The sequence below is a fragment of the Vulpes vulpes genome, chromosome 4 (genome assembly GCF_048418805.1).
Source record: "Vulpes vulpes isolate BD-2025 chromosome 4, VulVul3, whole genome shotgun sequence".
Lineage (NCBI taxonomy): Eukaryota > Metazoa > Chordata > Mammalia > Carnivora > Canidae > Vulpes > Vulpes vulpes.
The window spans coordinates 39749603-39767630 of record NC_132783.1 but is presented as its reverse complement, the minus strand read 5'-3'; the positions used below and the strand labels follow the sequence as shown (position 1 = coordinate 39767630).

Here is an 18028-nt window from a genome sequence, read left to right as displayed (position 1 = left end):
AACAAAGCCCAAAAACAGAAAAAGGAAGGAAATAATAAAGATTAGAGCAGAAATAAACAAAATAGAAACAAACAGACAAACAAAAATAGAACAGATCTGGGAGGCCAGGGCGGCTCAGTGGTTGAGCATCTGCCTTCAGTTCAGGGCATGGTCCAGGAGTCCCAGCATCAAGTCCCACATCAAGCTTCCTTCAAGGAGCCTGCTTCTCCCTCTGCCTATGTCTCTGCCTCTCTGTGTCTTTCATGAATAAATAAATAAAATCTTTTTAAAATAATAGAACTGATCAATGAAACCAGGAGCCGGTTCTTTGAAATGATCAACAAAATTGATAAACCTTTGGCTAAGCTTATCAAAACAAATGGGAAAAAAAGGAGGAGGGATGCAAACAAAATCAGAAATGAAAGAAATAACCAACACCACAGAATTGAAAGGATTACAAAAGAATATTATGAATACTTATATGCCAACAAATTGGACCACCTAGAAGAAATGGATAAATTCCTAGAAATATATAACCTCCAAAAACTGAATCAGAAAGAAATAGAACATTTGAACAGACTAATTACCAGCAATAAAACTGAATCAGTAATCAAAAACCCCCCAAGAAACAAAAGTCCAGAACCAGAGGACTTCACAGGTAAGTTTTCCCAAACATTTAAAGAGTTAATACCTATTCTTCTCAAACTATTCCAAAAAAAGTAGAAGAGGAAGGAAAACTTCCACATTCATTCTATGAGACCAGCATTTTTACCCTCACACCAAAACCAAGTACAGATGCTATAAAAAAAAAAAAGAGCCAGCGCCAATATCTCTGATGAACAAGATGCAAAAATCCTCAACAAAATATTAGCAAACCAAATCATAAAATACATTTAAAAAATAATTCACCTTGATCAAGTGGGATTTCTGGGATACAAGATTGGTTTAATATTTGCAAATTAATCAACATGATATAACAGGAATGCCTGGGTGGCTCATGGTTGAGCACCTGCCTTCTGCCCAGCGCATGATCCTGGGATTCTGGGATCGAGTCCCACATCAGGCTCCCTGCATGAAGCCTGCTTCTCCCTCTGCCTGTGTCTCTACCTCTCTGTGTGTCTCCCATGAATAAGTAAATAAAATCTTCAAAAAAAACCATGATATATCAATAAGAGAAAGGATAAAAACCCTATGATTATTTCAATAGGAGCAGAAAAAGTATTTGACAAAGTACAACATCCATTCATAATAAAAACCCTCAAAGAAGTAGGTTTAGACAGAACATATTTCAACATAATAAAGTCCTTATATGAAAACCCAGAGCTGACATCATCCTCAATAGGGGAAAAAGAAACGTGAACATTTCCCCTAGGATCAGGAACAAGACAAGGATGTCCACTCTCACCACTTTTATTCAACATAATACTGGAAGTCCTTGCCACAGTAATAAGAAGACAAAAAGAAATAAAAGGCATACAAATGGGTAAGAAAGAGTAAAGCTTTTACTATTTTCAGATGACACGATGCTATATATAAAAAACCCTAAAGACTCCACCAAAAAAAAAAAAAAAGATACAAGAATTGATAAGTGAATTCAGTAAGATCACAGAATACAGAATAAATATATAGAAAGTCATTGGATTTCTATACACCAATAATGAAGTAGCAGAAAGAACAATTATAAACACAGTCCCATTTTTGACTACTCCAAAAAGAATAAAATACCTAGTAAGAAATTTAAGCAAGGAGGTGAAAGACCTGAACTTTGAAAACTATAAAACATTGATGAAAGAAATTAAAGATGACACAAAGGAAAGATATTCCATGCTCGAGGATTGGAAAAACAAATATTGTTAAAATGCCCATACTACCCAAAGCTATCTATAGATTTAATGCAATCCCTATCAAAATACCCACAGCATTTTTCACAGAACTAAAACAAAACAAAACAAAAAAACCTAAAATTTGTTTGGAACCACAAAAGACACTGGATAGCCACAGTAATCTTGAAAAGGGAGAACAAACTGGAGATATCACAATCCCAGATTTTAAGATATATCACAAAGCTTCAGTAATCAAAACAGTAAGGTACCAGCACAAAAACAGACCCTTAGATAAACAGAAGAGACTAGAAAACCCAGAAATAAACCCAGAAATTATATGGTCAATTAATCTTCAGCAAAATAAGAAAGAGTATCCAATTTTAAAAAGACAATCTCTTCAACAAATGGTGTTAGGAAAATTGGCCACCTACATGCAAAAGAATGAAAGTGGACCACTCTCTTGCACCATATGCTAAAATAAACTCAAAATAGATTTAAAAAAACTAAATGTGAGACCTGAAACCATAAAAATCCTAGATGAGAGCACAGGCAGAAATGTCTCTGAAACAGCTGCAGCAACATTTTTCTAGGTATGTCTCCTGAGGCAAGGGAAATAAAAGCAAATGTAAACTATTGGGACTATGTAAAAATAAGAAGCTTTTGCACAGCAAAGGAAACAATCAACAAAACTAAAATGCAACCGATGGAGTGGAAGAAGATATTTGCAAATGGCTTATCCAATAAATGTTAGCATCCAAAATACATAAAGAACTTACACAACTCACCACCCAAAAAACAAATAATCCAATTTAAAAATGGACAGAAGACATGAACAGACATTTCTTCAAAGAAGACATCCAGATGGCCAACAGACACCTGAAAAAAATGCTCATCACCACTCATGATCAGGGAAATAAATGCCAGGTCAAATGATGAGATATTGCCTTACACCTGTCAGAATGGCTAAAATCAAAAACACAAGAAACAACACATGTTGGTGAGAAGGTGGAGAAAAAGGAATACTTACACACTTCTGATATGAATGCAAACTCTTATAGCCACTGTGAAAACAGTAAAAAAAATAAATAAATACAGTAGTAACAGATGATTCAGTAATTCCACTACTGGGTATTTACCCAAATAATACAAAAACACTAATTCAAAGGGATACATGCACCCCAGTACTATTGCAGCATTATCTACAGTAGCCAAATTATGGAAGTAGACCAAATGTCCATCAACAGATGAATGGATAAAGAAGATATGGTATGTATATATACATAATGGAATATTACTCAGCCATAAACAAACAAGTGAAATCTGGCTGTTTGCAATGACAATGACAGCTAGAGAGTATAATGCTAAGTGAAATAAGTCAGAGAAAGACAAATACCATATGATCGCAATCATATGTAGAATTTAAGAAACCAAAGATAAAAAAGAGAGGATCCACAAAACAGACTCTTAACTATAGAGAACAAACTGATGGTTACCAGAATGAAGGTAGGTAGAGGATGAGTGAAATAGGTGATGGTGATTAAGAGTACACTTATGATGAGTATGTATACAGTTGTTGAATCATTATATTGTACACTTGAAACTAATATAACAATGTACTATACACAACTATATTGAAATTAAAATGTAAAAGTGTAACTGGAAAGTTTAAAAAGAAAAAAAAAAAACACCATGCATCAAGGAATGTGAGTAGCCTCTAGAATCTCAGGTGACAGGGCAACAAATTCTCTCCTCCAGCCTCCAGAAAGGAAAACAGCCCTGCTTGACAGCTTGATTTAGCCAAATAAGACAATGGCTGACCTGACCTCTAGAATTGTATGATAATTTTTTTTTTTTAAGCTACGAAGTTTGTGGTAATATGGTATGGCAGCAATAGGAAACTAACACAGGGAGCAAGAGCTCCATCACTGGATGATTGCTTGAATGATGAATGGTGGTACCACTGCTAGAGGTAGGGGAATAATGAGAAGGGGAGATTTCTTACTTGTTATCCAGGGTAGGTATTCAGGAAAAGATAATGAGTTCAATTTTGAAATTCTTAAGAGTGAAGGCACCAATATGGACAACCAGATGGAAATGTTTAGAATATAGTTGGATAGAAATGTCAGAAAAAAATAGGAAAGTAAATTTCAGAGTTTTGTCTTGTTTTTAATATATTTGCATGTCGTAGTGGGAGCCATAAGCAAGGATGAGACTGTCCAGGGAGTATTTGTATAGGAGAAGGAATTCCTGGAGCAGAGATCTCACCTACTTGGAACATTCACTCAACTTAGAAGGAAGTTGGGAAAACAGTGATCCATGAGGTGACCATTTCCACATAGATATATCTAACCCCACTTCATATCTCACTCCTGAGTTTAGATCCACATTTACAACAGCTTCTTAGACATCTCAAATATCACATAAGCTTGTCAAATTTGTTATGTTCAAAAATGAAATGAATCTTTTTCCACAAATCCAATCTTCCTGACTTGTCTTTACTATCAGCTAAGGATACCTCCAGGAACTTCATTGTGCAAGGTAAAAATCCAGGAATTAACAATGACTCCTCTTCTCTCTCACTATGCTCTTTATAAAATCCTTTATTAAAACCTGTCAATTCTATTTGCTTATGCTTTCAAATTCCTCTGCTTCTCCCTGTTTCTCCACTACCTCCTCCCATTTCCAAGGTCACTATCATCTTTTAACAAGACTACAATGTTATTCTCACACATGTGGTCATGCCCCTCCCCCACTTCATTCCCCACAGTTTCCCTTAAGCCGGTTTAAAAGCAACAGCCCTCATGGCATTGTCCTACCCTCCAATGGTTTCCTGTATTTTCAGGATAAAATATAAATCCCTGAACATGACAAAAACTTCCTCAATGATCTCACTCTTGACAATGTCCCCATGCTTAACATATCTCTTAAGTCATAAAAAGCTGCCATTTCTTAAATAGGCCATTTGCTCGGTCATGTGCCCCATCCTTTTCACATACTGTTCCATCTACCTTTAACAAATCCCACGTTTCTCCACCTGGATAAATTATTCTGGTCCTTCAAGACTCAACTTATATACTACTTCTTTCAGAAATCTTTCCCTGACATCTCCAAAGTTTACTTAAAAGCTCCTCCAGTGTGAACCCTTATGCAGAAAAGAGATTACAAGTATTTGAGGGTAAGTCACAGAACGGACCAGCCACAAAGAAATCAGACTTGTAAAAAGACAGAAAACAGGGGAGACTTCGGGTCAATAGCAAAAACTCGTGACACTATTGTCAGGATGTTACTACTGGAACAAAGTTATACAGAGCTTACTTTTCATCCTTGTGTCATTCTCTCCTGATTCAAAGTCCCAGGGGAGAATCAGATTGGCTTGGCTTGAGTCACATGATAACCCCCCTTAGCTAAAGGAAGAAGTATTGGCATACATCCTTACCATGAGCATGCACATGGGGAGAAGGTACTATACCACAGTGAAATTAAGGTGCTGCTACAAAAGAGAGAGAGAGAGTTCAAAACAACAAACATCCACTAAAGCCTTGAACCAAGTTTGAGAGTCACCAGATAGGTGTCAGAAATATTTTTTCCCTAAAATGTGAGAATACACTAGAGAAAATCAGAGTACCACATCAGCTGTCTCATTTTCAAGGAAAGTTGGAGTGTCATTATAACAATGACCTAATAAGTCAGCATTCATTAAAATGTGCTGCAGGTTAGAATCAGGACCATTTTTTCTGTCATCTGAAATATACTGAAAGCTGGGGAAAAATGCATTTTGTCCTAAAAGAGGGGATATTCCTTTTAAAAGTTTTAGCACAAGTGAGAAAATTTCTAGGTTAGATTAACATCTTATTTGTACTCCCAAGGCTCATGAGAATAAGTAAAGGGCTGGACTACACCCTTTTCCTGAGGGGCAATGAGCATCTTTCTGTTACCTCTTATTTTCTTAGGCGCCTCATAGAAGTCATGTGGCACAGCCCACTCTAGCACAGACATCCTCTCAATTTCCGGAGTCATTGACTGTCTTCCCCCCACCCCAGATCCTGACCCCTGCCAGCCACCACATGTCACAGGCATGAACTTTTATTTTTTAATCAGGACATGAGTTTCCCATTTGCAGAAGGGACAGAGCATTCAAAGACCTATCTTATTTTTTTCTTTTTATAAATTTATTTTTTATTGGTGTTTAATTTGCCAACATATAGAATAACACCCAGTGCTCATCCCATCAGGTGCCCACCTCAGTGCCCATCACCCAGTCACCCCCACCTCCCGCCCACCTCCCCTTCCACCACCCCTAGTTTGTTTCCCAGAGTTAGGAGTCTTCATGTTCTGTCTCCCTTTCTGATATTTCCCACTCATTTTTTCTCCTTTCCCCTTTATTCCCTTTAACTAATTTTTATATTCCCCAAATGAATGAGACCATATAATGTTTGTCCTTCTCCGATTGACTTATTTCACTCAGCATAATACCCTCAAGTTCCATCCACGTCGAAGCAAATCGTGGGTATTTGTCGTTTCTAATTGCTGAGTAATATTCCATTGTATACATAGACCACATCTTCTTTATCCATTCATCTTTCGATGGACACCGAGGCTCATTCCACAGTTTGGCTATTGGGGACATTGCTGCTAGAAACATTGGGGTGCAGGTGTCCTGGCATTTCATTGCATCTGTATCTTTGGGGTAAATCCCCAGCCGTGCAATTGCTGGGTTGTAGGGCAGATCTATTTTTAACTCTTTGAGGAACCTCCACACAGTTTTCCAGAGTGGCTGCACCAGTTCGCATTCCCACCAACAGTGCAGGAGGGTTCCCCTTTCTCCACATTCTCTCCAACATTTGTGGTTTCCTGCTTTGTTAATTTTCACCATTCTCACTGGTGTGAGGTGGTATCTCATTGTGGTTTTGATTTGTATTTCCCTGATGGCAAGTGATGCGGAGCATTTCCTCATGTGCTTGTTGGCCATGTTTATGTCTTCCTCTATGAGATTCAAAGACCTATCTTGGCACAGAAGCAGACCATGGAATATGACCATCCTATCATAGAGTAGTCATAGATAGGCCTCCTCTCAGTGGAATCTCTTGGAAAGATCACTTGAAGGAAGCTTTAGTGAGAAGCACACTCCTCACTGCAGTGTCAAAATTCAAACCTAAATCTTGGAATGCAGAACAGCCTTGTTTACTGCAAAGCGGGTACAGAGTGTCTGGACAGCTCATGGAACTTCCTCAATGTTTTCATTCTTCTGCCACCAAGTTCACTGGCATTCATTTTTTATTTTTATCTATTAATGGATATTAATAAGAACAGAATTAGAGCCTGATATCCCATTAACAGAAAGAGGTGCTTTTTCTAAAAATGTAGCAGTAACTTCTAGAGGAAAAACTAGTAGAGAAAGACAGTGTTCTTATCCTGGTTTCTCTGCTTACTGGTGATGTTATTTTGTGTCACATATTTAGCTTTTATATGTTTCTAATTCTATGTTGTGCATAGTAATATCAGTTGTGAGAGCTCAATAACTAATATAACATTTGGGGCGGGGGGAAGCTACTATAACCCAAGTCAGAATAGATCAGTGTATTGACAAATTCACTATTGTAATCCCAAATTATAATTCCCATCTGATAATAATGCTACTTTAGGTTCAGAAGCTAGAGAAGAGCTCCATTCCTTCCTATTGCTGTATAATGCAATTATTTTCCAGTTGTGTCAAACAAGTATCCTCCCTAGAAAATTAATCAGTGGCTTTTTTGGTCCATGGATGTTTCCCTCCAATGGAATGTGAAAATTAAAATTTTGAAAAGTTCACTGAATTAGATGGCAACTTTTACTAAATTTCATTTCTACTATTTTACTATCTAAACACCAATCCTTTAAAGAAAATTTGACACAATATGAACTAAGTCAAATATAAATGTTGACTATTCATGGGTACAGGCATGTTGAACCTAAAAATTGTATTTAATTGATTCTGGAAGCACTTTTTAAAAATTTCAGTGTTTCAGAAATCAGTTGGAAGTCAACAAATGGTAATAGTATTTAGCTCATTTCAACAGAAATGGTCTCATTAACACGTCAGCTGCTAAAAATGTATGAGCCCAGCCATGTCCTTTTGCCCGCCTGGAGGAAAGAAACCCTACTTTCACAGTTTTGCTTTTAAAAATAATCCTTGTTTAAATTGTTAACAGTTGCTCTAGTGGTGGCCCATGACAAGAAATTCAAGTCCCTCTCCTTCTCTCTATGACCATTTCCAAACCCTTCAGATAGCTTTTATACTGTCAATGCAAAATGGCTTTTCTAACTGGATTGAAGTTATTTTAACCAGCTTTAGTAATAGACTTTCTTCCTCAGCGCAGAACATGAAGCTTAACTCAAACCTTCATAGTGCTGAACATGCATGTTTTCTACAACGTGATCTCAAAAAATGTTCCAAAAGTAATGAGCGATATCAGTAGTAATTTCAGAATAGATATCCAGTAAAATTACCAGATGGCATTAACTAAGCAACTCTTTTAGATTATCTGTTAAGAATTAACTAAATGGAAACTTTTCAAATAATTTTATTCTCACAGTATGAGGTTAGCTTTAAAGTGGGTGGTTTCCAGGAGGGGTTTCATTTCTATATTAGGTGACTTAAAATAATAGGGTATTTAGGAAAACACCATATAGAGTCTGTCTTGAATTACAGCAATTTCAGCAAATAAAGCTCATAGTAGAATTACAACTCATGGGAAATATTTTTTTAAGTGGAACATAGAAATTTGCATCATGGGGATCCCTGGGTGGCTCAGTGGTTTGGCGCCCGCCTTCTACTCAGGGCGTGACCTTGGAGTCCCGGGATCGAGTCCCACATCGAGCTTCCTGCATGGAGCCTGCGTCTGTCTCTGCCTCTCTCTCTCTCTCTCTCTCTCTGTCTCTCTCATGAATAAATAAATAAAATCTTTAAAAAAAAAAAGAAATTTGCATCATTATCACCTGAATTTTAAGTCCTCAGAATCACTCATTTTGCAGCTATGTTGATTGCTTATTTTGAGCCATTAGCAAAGCTCATATTCCAGAAATATTCAATCCAAATTAAGGAAAAAAGGACTAACTGAAAGAAAGAATGTTTTAATTATACTTCGAGACTAAAGTCCCCAGGACACAAGTAAAAGGAAAGATATTTCACGCTCATGGATTGCAAGAATACTGTTGAAATGCCCATACTACCCAACGCAATCTACAAATTCAGTGAAATCACTGCACTGAATGGCATTTTTCACAGAAATAGAAAACAGACAATTCTAAAATTTGTATGGAACCATAAAGGATCCAAAGCAATTGAGAAAAAAAAGAACAAAGCTGGAGGCCTTACTCTCTGATTTCAAACTGTATTATAAAAGCATTGTAACCAAAACAGTATGCTATTTTCATAAAAAACAGACACATAGATTAATGGAACAGAGATTTCAGAAATAAACTCACACATATATGGTCATTTAACTTATGACCAAGGAGCCAAGAATATACAATAGGAAAAGATAATCTCTTCAATAAATTGTGCTGGGAAATTGGACAGCCACGTGGAAAAGAATGAAACTAGACCACTAGCTCATACCACATAAAAAAATCAACTCAAAACAGAATAAAGACTTGAAGATAAGACCTGAAACCATAAAACGCTTAGAGGCAACCATGACATCAGTCTTGGTAATGAGTTTTTGGGTCTGACTCCAGAAGCACAGGCAAAAAAAGCAAAAAACAAAACAAAATAGAAACAAGTGGGACTATACCAAGGTAAAAAGTTTCTGCACAGCCAAGGAACTCATCAACAAAATGAGAAGGTAACCTATTGAATTGGACAAAATATTTGCAAATTATACACCTGATTAGGGGATAATATCTAACATATAATACAAAAACAATCTGATTAAAACATGGGCAGAGGATCTGAATAGACATTTTTTCAAAGAAAACATACATATGGCCAACAGACATATGAAAAAATGCTCAACATCACTAATCAGGGAAATGCAAAACAAAGCCACAATGTGCTATCACCTCACATCTGTCAGAATGGCTATTATGAAAAAGACAAGATGTAAGGGGTACCTTGATGGCTCAGTCAGTTAAATGTCTGCTTTTGGCTCAGGTCATGATCTCAGGGTCCTGAGATCAAGCCTTGCAGGCTGAGAAAGCCTCCCCATGAGGAATCTGCTTTCCGTCTCCCTCTGCTCCCTTCCCCCCCCCCTTCTCATGCTCTCATTCTCTCTCAAATAAAATCTTTTAAAAAAAGATAAGAAATAGGAAGTATTGGTGAGAATATGGCAAGGAAACCCTCATGTACTGTTGGCAGAAATCTAAGTTGGTGGAGCTGGGATGAAAAATAGAATGAAGTTTCCTCAAAAAATTAAAACTAGAACTATCTTATGATCCCACAATTCCACTTCTGGGCATTTATCCAAAGAAAACAAAAACACCAATTAAAAAAGTATGTACTCCCATGCTTACTGAAACATTGAAACATTATTTTCAATAGCCAAGATATAAAAACTTGAGAGTCCATTGATGGATAAATAAAGATGATGTGGTACACACACAAATACATAATGGAACACCATTCAGCCATAAAGAAAGAATAAAATATTGTCATTTACAACAACATCAATGGATCTTGAGAGCATTATGCTAAGTGACAAAAGTCAAAGAAAGATAAATATCATATGATCTCATTTACATATGGAATTTAAAAACAACAAAAAACAAGTTCATTGATATGGAGAACAAACTGGTGATCACCAGAGGTGTTGGGACAGGGGAGGAAATGAGTGAAGTAGGTCAAAAGATACAAACTTCTAGTTACAAAGTAATTAAGCTATGGAGAAACAACATACAACATGGTGACTATAGTGAATACTGTATTGCACATTCTAAAGCTACTAAGAGTAAAAACTAAAAGTACTCATCACGCAAAAAAAAAAAAAAACTTCTGTAGCTATGTATGGTGATGGAGGTTAACTAGATATATTTTGGTGATCATTTCACAATATATACAAATATTGAATCATGTTATAAACCTGAAATGAATATGTTATATGTCAATCTTACTTCAATTTAAAAAAATAGACTTAAGTGCCAGAAAAGGTCTTCTCGTTTCTCACCAAATAATAAATGTCACGGATTAACATTTCAAAATACTGTTCAAAAAAATGGCTTTTGCTTTTTCTTGGAAAAACTTACTCAGTACCTCTGACACCTTCTTGACAAGTTCTCTAAAAGTAATTATTGGCTTTTTTCTTTGTTTGAATGTGAAGTTTCATAGCAAGTTTTCAAGGCTCTTGTTCCCACCCTCTTTCTAATGCTTCAAATCCAAATGGCAATTAGTCAGATGGCACAGAGCTGTTCAACGCAGAAAGCAAGAGTCTCCTGACATCTAGTAACCAGCTCTACAACATCTGTTCCTGGCACTAAAGAATGAAAAGAAAGAGGAAACATAGAAGAAAATCTCCATGACCTTGGATTAGGCAAAGACTTCTTGTCATGTATCATCAATAAAATACTTAGCCAAAAAAATAAAACAAAATACTTCTTAAACATTGTACCAAAAGCAAGATCCATAAAACAAATCAGTGAATTGGACTTCACAGAAATTAAAAATCTGCTCTCTAAAAATACTAGTACGAGAGTAAAAAGGCAAGTCATAGACTGAGGAAAATAGTTGCAAATTATATATGTAATAAAAGATTTGTTTAAAGAATATATAAAGAACCCTTAAAACTCAGTAAGAAAAAAAAACTTGAATAGGCAAAGGCAGAAAATTTGAACAGACTCTTGCCCCCAAAGAAGTCATGCAGATTGCAAATAAACAAAGGAAAAGATTTTCAATACCATAAGTCAATAAGAAAATACAGAGTAAAACCACAATGAAACACCACTGCACATCTATTGGAACAAAATTTAAAGCATATCAAACATCTGTATTAATGTGGAAGAACTAGAATTTGTATATACTGTTGATGGAAAGGTAAAATGGTACAACCACTTTAGAAAAAAATATGGCAATTTCTTAAATTAGCATACCTACTATATGATTCAGCTATTCCATTCCTAGATATTTACCCAAGAGAAATAAAAGCATGTATCCACATAAAGACTTGTATACCGATGTTCATACAGCTTTATTTTCAATAACCAAAAACCTGTAAGCAATCTAAATACCATCGACATGTGAATGCATAAACAAATAATTCTTTGTCCATATAATACAACACCACTCTTCAATACAAGAGTGGCCTATTGACATAGGACAATCTCAAAATAAGTGTAATGAGTGAAAGAAGTTAAACAAAAAGAGTACATATTGTAGATTCCATTTATATAAAATCTTAGGAAGTACACAGTAACCTATAGTAACAGAAAACAGATCAGGGTTGCCTTAGAAAGAGGGAAGGGGTGAGGAGGATAGGAAGCAGCTACAGGGAAGGAATTCCAAAGGAACACCAGAAAACTCTTGAGGGTGATGAATATGTTAATCGTCTTAATTTTAGTGGCAAGCTTATATATATGTATATATATCTCAAACTATCAATTGTATACTCGATGTGTGGGCAGTTTAATGTATATGATTTATACCTCAGTAATGATGCATTTAAAAACAAAGAAAAAAGAAAAACACACTCCAGAGATGATGCTAGAACACCATACAGGGGGAAACAAACCAAGTTGTCTGCTCTTGGCACACACAGAACTTCCTTTTCCCCTGATAATATCTGCAAATTTATGAACTATCAAATAAACTATTGCAATCTTCATGGCTAATATACTTACACAGGCAAAAGGGAGCTAAACAATTAGCCACTCTCCCTACTTGCCCAGGAGAATAATAATCAATGTCTGATGAGTAGCAAAGCATACAAATTTGATTTACAACGTTTCCTTGCTCTATGAGGGTGGGCTGGGAAACACATGCTTATGTGTTGGAAAATGCTTACATTACCAGATTTCACTAAAGGACCAGGTGCACATTTTTTCCCCCTGACTTCTACACCAGCAGTGATCCACTACTGTCTTGCAGCCTAGATGGCTCTGTCAATGGAGCAGATGGAACAGTTCTTTCCTACTTCTAGTTCGGTTTGATGCTCAGTGATAAAAATCAACAGTTTCTCCTTGCTGAGTATTCTTGTTCACATGTGTTCATTTGGCATTGTACCTGCTTACAAGATGTTCTAGCAACATAGGTGCCAAGTCATAGTGGCTCTGCCCTGGGAACCTGGGAGTCTTCAGGGGACTATTTAATTCTGCCCTCCTTAACCTCCTGAGGGGGAGGAGAGGGTAGGGAAGAGAAAGCTTTAGACTTTTTCCACAATTATGTTGCTGAGACTTCCAGATAAAAATGTTTGAAGCTGAACTTAACACAGGTATCAGGTTGACAGCCTCAGTATATAATGAAGACCAGCTCTTTACCATTTCTGTTTCTCCCCCCTAAAGAAGGTGCCAACGGCTTTATTAAAAGGAAGGGGCTGACTGCCAATTGGAACTGCCCCACATGCTCTGAGAAGCTGCCCAACGTATCTGGTGGGCCAAAGAAGCCAGTTTCCATCCTGGAGTTTGGCTCCTGCCAGAACTCACACCACCTGAGAAGCAAAAGAAGACGGCCAAGATGTGTGCAGCGTGTGTAGCTATTGCCTTGGCACAAAATCAGTCTGGTTGATACCAGTTCGTGCTGCTCCTGTAGAATATTTACTACGTATACAAATAGGCAGTTAATATGACCCTTGATAGACACGGTAATGGAGTTTGTACTGACAATTGACCCAGAACTGCCTTCTGCCTGTTATACCATGATTAATTCACTGCGCTGGCAGAGAAAAAATACCTCTAGTTGAACCCTTGGATTCACGTTGAGAATCCGCCTACCCAAGGGCTCTCCTACAATGATCCAGTTGATGTACAGTGAACCCAAAGGTTTTGAACACTTTTAAACATTTTTAGGATACATGAAATGGAGAGACAGCATCAACACAAGCCCTGACTTTTCCTAAAACGCGATCCCCTGTTGAGTTCGGGGTTGTTCTTTTGTGGTCTGAAGCCCCTTGGATGGTTTAAAATTCATTATCAACCCTGGCTTCCAGCATCTTTTGGATTTTCAATCCAAATGAAGAAACGTATGCCAACACAGTGAGCAAATTCCCGGAGATTCCTACCAACCAAGGGATTTGGATAAATGGATTTGTGTCCAGAAATGCCATGAGTATACTGCTACTCAGTAAATGGGCTTTGCCTTTCTGTACTTCTTACATTTCCAGAGCTGACAGTATGGGTTTGTTAAAAATCTCTCTTCAACATGAGAAGGAGAGGATGCTTAGAGACTTCCCAGGCCAACTTTCCGGTAAGTATCAAGTAAGAAAAGAAAGTGGGTCCTAAGACTCAGAGCTTCCCAACCTTGTCAGAGTGGCAGGACAGAAATGTCAATCTCTTGCCTCTAGAGAAATCCTGGCATAGGTAGCTCTTACATATTCGTACTCAACACAGATCAAGAAACTCATGATCTCACAGATTTTGATCAAGCCAATGGATTTCTCCTTCATAAGCATGTCCTCACCTCAGCCACAAAGTCACAGAGCCACATGTGCTAGGTGTTTAAATCAGAGATATACACAAGGCATTAAACACATACCCAGGGAATATTTAGACACTTGTATCTCTAGACACAAGTCCACATCTTCATATTTTAAGAAGCTGCCCAGTTCACATTTATTTAAATTACTACTGATCTTGAAACTAAATTGAAAGATTGGATATTTGGTTACTCTTTGTCCTTTGTGATTTTTTTTTTTTTTTTTTTTTTTTTTTTTTTTTAGTATTTGCCAAAGTGAAAGTTGCCACATATCTTTTAAAATATTTTATATACGTGCCGAGAAACCTCCAGTTACTATGCTGTTGTTACTCTTTGAGGTCCAGGATTAAAACTTCACTTATTATTTCATTTATTAAGGAACTAGGAATTTTTCCTCACTGATCAAGAAAGGGAAAGCAATATTTGAATACAAAAACCAAGCAGAGGTGAATGCATTTCATAGAGTAATATTTCTCCAAGCCACTCACCCTGAGTGGTGAAGTCCTTTAGAGTCCATTTTCCTTCTTATTCATGCACTTCCTGATATAGGAAAACATCTGTGTAGTTAGTTGGAAAGTACACATTGGCATAGTCTGAATCCACTGTGGCTGTTCAGGGCTGGCAGTGGGGGCTGATATGGGCTACCCGTTGGAATGTGGGACATAGGTTCCCCTATTTGGTTATTAAATATTTTTAACATCACCCCAGATTACAAAATGTAATTGGAAGTTAGTAGCACATTTTTTTCCCAACCATGGGTCTGTGTTACAAGTAGTCCTTTTGGCGAATGCATTGTCATGTGCTTTATTATAAAGGGAAGAGAAGAGCAGGAATCCTTCCTCAAAAACAGGGAAGAGGACCTTGATGAAGATGCTAAGTTGCTTCCTTGTTGTCTGGGCTGCCATAACAAACTACCATTCACTGGGTACCTCATACAGAACATAAGTGCCTATCTCACAGTTCCAGAGGCTGGGAACTCCGAGATAAAGTTGCCAGCTGACCTAGAGTCTGGCCTGCTTCTTGGTTCACAGCCAGCCATCTTTTTGCTGTGTCCTCATGTGGTAGAAGGGCCCAGGGAACTCTGCTTAGTCTCTTTCATAAGATGTTAGTCTTGGCAAAGATGTTTTATATGACACCAAAAGCTTCCTGACATGGGTCTTGACAGTGATATATTGGATATGACCCCAAAAGGACAGGCAACAAAGGAAAAATAAACAACTGGTATTATGTCAATATAAAAAGCTTGTGTGCGGCAAAGAAAAAACTAAGAACAAAATGTAAAGAAAACCTGCAGAATGGAAGAAAACATTGTGTGCTATATATCAGATAAGGAAATAGTATTGAAAATATGTAAGGATCTCATATAACTCAATAACAAAATAAATCCGTATTAAAAGTGGTCTAAGGACTGAATAGAAATTTTCCCAAAGACGACATACAAATAGGTGAAGGGGATTAAGAGGTACAAACTTCCATTTATAAAATAAATTAGTCACGGAGATGAAAAGCACTGCACAGGGTATACAGCCAATATTATAACAATATTATGTGGTGATAAATGGTAACTCTGCTTATCACGGGAGCATTGCATAATGCATAGAATAGTCAAATCACTATGTTGTACATCTGAAACGTTATATTTCAACAATTAAAAACAAAGAACATTAATCCCATTCATGAAGGCTCCATCTTCGTGACTTAATCACCTCCTAAGAGGTGATTAATACCATCCCTTTAGGCATTAGGATTTCGACATATTGAAATTTTAAACTTTGAGGGGACACACTCAGACCACAGCACATATGGTAATAACTTTGTCTCCATTTCTTAGCTTTTGGTTTCTGTCACCTTTTGAGACCTACAGGCCCTCATTGCATGTCTTCATCACATATTAAAAAGTCACAATCCAGACTGGTAACAATAACACCTACCATGAATTGAATACCTACTATACACCAAATACTAACAATCCTCAAAGATAAGTGTTATCCCTGTTTTACACACAACTAATCTAAAATTCAAAGAAAGCAAATAACTTGCCAACAGGCCTATAGTATTAGGTAGCACAGCAAAAGTTTCAAACATGGGCTGTCTACAAAGCTAACGTTCATTCTACCCTGTTTTATATTATTCCTTCTAGAAAAGCTATAAAGATTATCAAGCTTTCCCTGAAAGTCAGCATTTCTTCCACCCCTTGCTTTAATAGAACAAGCAGCCCTTCCCCACTATTGACTCTGAATTCTAGTTATTTTAATTTGGTTATGTTTACTAATGTAATAATAGCAATAATAATAATAATAATAGTAATAGTAATAATAAAATACCCATGCATGTGGCTAATCAAGCTATGTTTTTGTTTATTACCAGAAAAATGGCCCTTGAATTGAGGACAACATAGACTATAAGAGCTCAGCCTTAGCTGGAAAACAGACAGATGACAAAGGGGATAATTTCAGAAGTTATTAGTACTGTAAAAGAAAGGTTTCTCAGATCATCAAAAAATTAGTTTTTCTTAAACTTTTTTCTTAGTTTTTCTACTTATCTAGATTTCTCAGTAAACCAGATTAAAACTACAAATTTGTGGCAGGAGGAGATGTATGCAGGTTGAGATACCTAGAGAACTCAGTAAAAACTCTTGAAGTTAGATTCTGGATGTATTCTTTCTACCTATTGTGCTCAGACTAATTTATAGCTAATATCTAACTTTTGCTATACTCAGAAGTGTTATTTTTTTCAGGAGAATTTATTCTCCTCTTTTGAAAGAAAAGAGAAATTGTGGAGCCTCTGAGGTTTTTTTATTGTTATATAAACTTATGTTTGGAAAAAATAAATGAATATTAGATATAGTCAAAACCATGGATACATTCAGACTAAGTTATCAAGTTAAAGTGATAGATAATGCTATTTTACTAAAACCAAAGTGTTGGTGTTATGAATGTAGAATCTACACCGTCAGGTCTGGTTCTATATTTTAACCATTTCTGTGTGTTGAATTCAGTTACATTAGTGCTTAAAAATGTGTTTTTAACTTCAGCATGCAGTATATAATAGAATTAACAACTTTGAGATTTGTCCTACTTCAGGATAATCAGACCTTACATTTAGTCAAAACTACAACAATCTATTTTCATATGCCAATGTACAGAACTATACAAATGACCAGTTAGTATTATTGTATGCAAGTTAAGATTAGTCTAACAGTAGAGATTAAAAAATACCAGTGGTTTAAATTTCTTTGGATTTTTTTCTTTTAATATTATCATGAAAGAAGTCTAGAAATCAACAGTCCATGAAATCAACAGGCAAGCCATGATGTCACCAGGAATGCAGGCTCCTGTACTTCTGCTTCTGAACCATACCTTCCATTTTTAAGGTCACCCCATCACCCATGGAGCTCATGCTGGAATTCCAATTATCATATTCACATTGAAAGCAACAGAGCAAATGAAAAAAGGTAGAAAGGATTCCTCTCCACTGAGTTGGCTCCCTTTGAACAGCCTTACCATAATTTTGACACAATATTTCTACTTATATCTTATTTGCCTAAACTTAAACATATGGCCATACCTAGTTGCAAAGGAAGAAAGGAAATATAATTTAATTTTTGGTTTCCATGCAGCAGTGTGTCTTA

General features: G+C 36.6%; 1 long non-coding RNA gene across 1 annotated transcript in view; it reads right to left on the bottom strand.

Annotated features, from left to right (window-relative positions):
- The window catches only part of LOC112934237 (uncharacterized), a 91066-nt gene that overhangs the window by 53150 nt on the left and 19888 nt on the right, over positions 1–18028 (bottom strand). The gene's annotated exons all lie outside the window — the stretch shown is intronic.